Below are 3,414 nucleotides of genomic sequence, written 5' to 3'. Positions count from 1 at the left end.
AGGAGCCGCTAACGCGAAAAGCCCTAATTTCCTACAGTCCGTGTCGGAAGCGTCAGGGACACGCACACCTACGAGAGACACGCCAGCACACACGGTGACACACACCCATGTGACTCTTCCACACATCGCTTCGCACACAGCAAATCACAAACGTCCCTGCACTACACATCCATCCCCTCCCCCCACGGCCTCCATGTGCACGTCCCCTGGAAGAACATCTGTCTGTGGGACAGCTGAGTGGGGGCCCCTGTCCCCAGGCCACCCTGATTGTCTGGGCACATTCTCCGAGCCCCGGGCTTCAGGTTGCCCCTCTTTAAAACGGGCAAGATGGGAGAAAATCGTGGGCTCGCGCCCGGGACAGGGAGACGGGATCTGGAGTGAGTGAGCCCGCCTGGCGTCCGCCCGACGCTGGGGGAGCGGGGAAGGTCAGGGGCTGCTGGTGGCCTCTCCCCCTGGGCCCACTGGAGCCTAGGGTGCTGGGGGCGGCTGCTTTCTGCGCCCCGGTATGGCCCAGGGATGGAGGAGGGGGTGGGAGAAAAGGAGAGGGAGAAAAAGAATGAGTATGAGTCAGCCAAGGATGGAGCCCAAGTCTGAGAGAGAGAGAGAGAATGAGGAGAATGTGTGCGAGGGACAGGGACACAGTCGGGTCGGGAGGGGAGGAAGCGAGGCCGGGATGGTCAGAGGAATGGGAAGAGGGCTGGGGGCTGGGCTGCCCGGGCTCCGGGAGCCAGGACCCGGCGTAAGCAGGATGGGGTGAGGCCACGGGGAGTTCGAGAAACGTGCTGAATGTGTGGGTTTTGTTTCTCGACGAGTCCGGCCCCCAGGCTGTCAGAGCGATTAGCTTTAATTGCTCTCCCCTTTGTAGCTAAACACTCCGTTGGGGAAATCGCCAGAGACGCCCTAGGCTGCCCACTGCCCTGGTTGCTTACTTCCTCACTGCCCCCCACCCCACACCTGTGCCCGGCATGTGTGCATGTCATCATGCGTGAAGAGGGCCACGGAGTCACACCCGCCCTGCCCGGCCGCCCCCTTCCCTATGGACCCTCACGAGCCACCTGGATGCAGCCAACCGATTCAAGCCCCTCCCCCCACCCCAAGCTGATGCTCTTCTGTGCAGCAAGGAAGCTCCCTGCTTCCTAAGAGTGTAGTGGCCCTGAGTGTTCAGAGGGGGACACTGAGTCACAGACCCCAGTGGTCCTCAGTACTCAAGGCCACCACCCAGTGAGACGGGCTGGAAGCCCACCGATAGAACAGGAGGGAGAGAGCGAGAGACTGGAGGGAGGAGTTCGATGAGCTGGAGAGAAGGGAAGGAAACAAATAGGAGTGGGAGGGACCCCACCAGCACAGTGGCCAGCACTCGGCCCCCCTCACCGGCAGGCAGCCCTCTCTGCTCGGCCCTCCCCGATGCCAGAGATCTCCTGATGCCCCCATCTTGGGGGCATCTGTCTTCTCTTAGACTGAGAGCCGAAGGCTCAGCGCCGGCTCCGTGCCCAGGGCTGGCGCATTTGGCTTCTCAGCCTGAGGCCCAGGTATCCTCCCCCCACTCATTCCCAGGCTGGCATTCCCAGGGCCCCCTTCTCCCTTTGTTACAGGAATAAAGACACTCCCCGCCCCCCAAAGCTGAATGGAAGCCAAGGGAAGAAGTCCACTGAGTGGGATATTAAAGGAACCATTGGCACTAGGACTGCTTGAACTTGGGGCCCAGGTAGAATGGGCACCCTGCCCTCCCTCCCCGCCCGTCCCCATCCCCAACCCAGAATACGGGTGGCAAGAGGGAGGCAGAGAGACCTCCGCCACCCCCCACTCTGGCAGCTGCCACCGATGTGGGCGGGGGGGGGGCAGGCTTTCTTCTGAAGTTTACTGGGAGTTTGGAACCACACGGGAGAGGGGATGGTCATGAAGTATTGTCCCAAGGCACCAGCGGTTACCCCATCTGCTAGGCTTCTCAGGGTGCCCTGGGGCCTGCTCCTTCTGCCCCCCCGGTGCCCCAGGGCACCCACCTGTCCTACTCTAGGCCCCTACCCCAAGGCCAGCATGTAACTTCCCTCCTGCCCCTCTTCCGCCAGCATCCTCAGTGGGTTCCACCTTTGTCAGGGCTCCGCCTGGGGCCAGCTTGGAGGGACGGGGAGGGAGGAAGGAAAGAAGGAAGGAAGGAAGGAAGGTGTGAGGAAGCAGTGAGCAGAGCCCAGAATGATCTGGGAGGGAAGGGGACTGACTTCCTGGCAGCCTCAGCTCCGGTCCCGGTTCCTGCCCTGGTATCCTGTCTCAGGAATGGCCTCCGCCCAGGCAGCCTCCCAGGCAGCTCCGCGCTGCTCCGGGGACCCGGAAGCCTTTTCAGGGCTGGGAGGGGAGCCCTGAGGAGTCCTGAGTCTTGGTGGGGAGAGTGACAGGGAGGGCGAAGGGGCCCAGTGTCTGCCAAGCCCCACCACGGCCACACCGCCCCGGGGACAGTGGTTATCCGTGAGACTTGAGAGCCGCGTAAGGAGGTTCCACTTCCTTGCACCCCAAAAATTCCCCAAGGGGCTGCCCCGCCCAGGCCTGGCTGGACTGAGCTCTCCTGGGAGGCAGCTACCAGGCCGCCTTTCCCACTCCCTCAGGGGGCCTTACTGCCTGCCTCTGTCCCTCCTTGCCGCTCCCACACCCCTCCCATCCAGTGGTGTCATTGTCCCCACCGCTGGGGGGGGGGGGCAGAACTGAGGTCACCATGGTAACCGCAGAGTCCCTGCACCCTCCCCTAGGATCCCTCCTTTGCAGTCTCCTTCCCTCTCCCAGCCCCTGCTCTTCCTCCGTTCTGTGGCCCTCCTCACCCTTCCCTTCTCTCTGTGATTATAGAGCTTACACATGCGTGCAGCGTTCACACACACACACCTCGTACGCTCACCGCCACACATCCAGCCCTAGCACGTANAAAGCTCCTACCCACCGCCCCCTCCTTCGTGGGTGGCTCACTCACACACATTAATCCCTCCCCGCCCGCCTCCCCTGGAAGTCTGGGCTTTAGATTCAGAGCCCTAAACCCGAATTCCTTCCAGGAGATACACACACACTCTCCTTCCACAGGATCTAGTTACGTCTCTTCTTCTGCATGAAATTGGACAGGAGGACCCTGAATGCCGTCCCATTTTCCAGCTGGGGGCTTGGTCCCAGGGTCTCCCCCACGGGGGCGGGGTCTTCTTAGGGACACCCTGCCTCCTTCCTATGCTGCTCCTTCCTTTTGAGCTTCCTCCACCCCCACCCCATTACTATTCTCATGCCTGGACCCCCTGCCCATCACTCCCCTCTCCTGTCCCGGGATTATCAGAGGGGTGGGGGGCTGGGCTCCGGAGCCTGCTGCTGTGACCTAGATTTCAAGGCAGAGACGGCTCCTGGTGCTGACAGTCAGAGAGCATTGTTCCCGGCCCGGCCTGGCGGGGC

At 62.2% G+C, this 3,414-nt stretch overlaps 1 protein-coding gene across 1 annotated transcript in view; it reads left to right on the top strand.

The window, feature by feature from the left end:
- The first annotated feature begins 1,605 nt into the window (after nucleotides 1-1,605).
- The window catches only part of PEA15 (proliferation and apoptosis adaptor protein 15), a 6,197-nt gene continuing 4,388 nt past the window's right edge, over nucleotides 1,606-3,414 (top strand). The window contains exon 1 of the mRNA XM_077760124.1: nucleotides 1,606-1,705. The gene's annotated coding sequence lies outside the window, so the exon portion shown is untranslated. The remainder of the gene's footprint in view (nucleotides 1,706-3,414) is intronic.

This window comes from Crocuta crocuta, unplaced genomic scaffold (assembly GCF_008692635.1).
Source record: "Crocuta crocuta isolate KB4526 unplaced genomic scaffold, BGI_CrCroc_1.0 scaffold133, whole genome shotgun sequence".
NCBI classification, from domain to species: Eukaryota; Metazoa; Chordata; class Mammalia; order Carnivora; family Hyaenidae; genus Crocuta; species Crocuta crocuta.
Note: the sequence above shows the minus strand (reverse complement) of the source record. Positions and strands in the feature narration are given on the sequence as shown.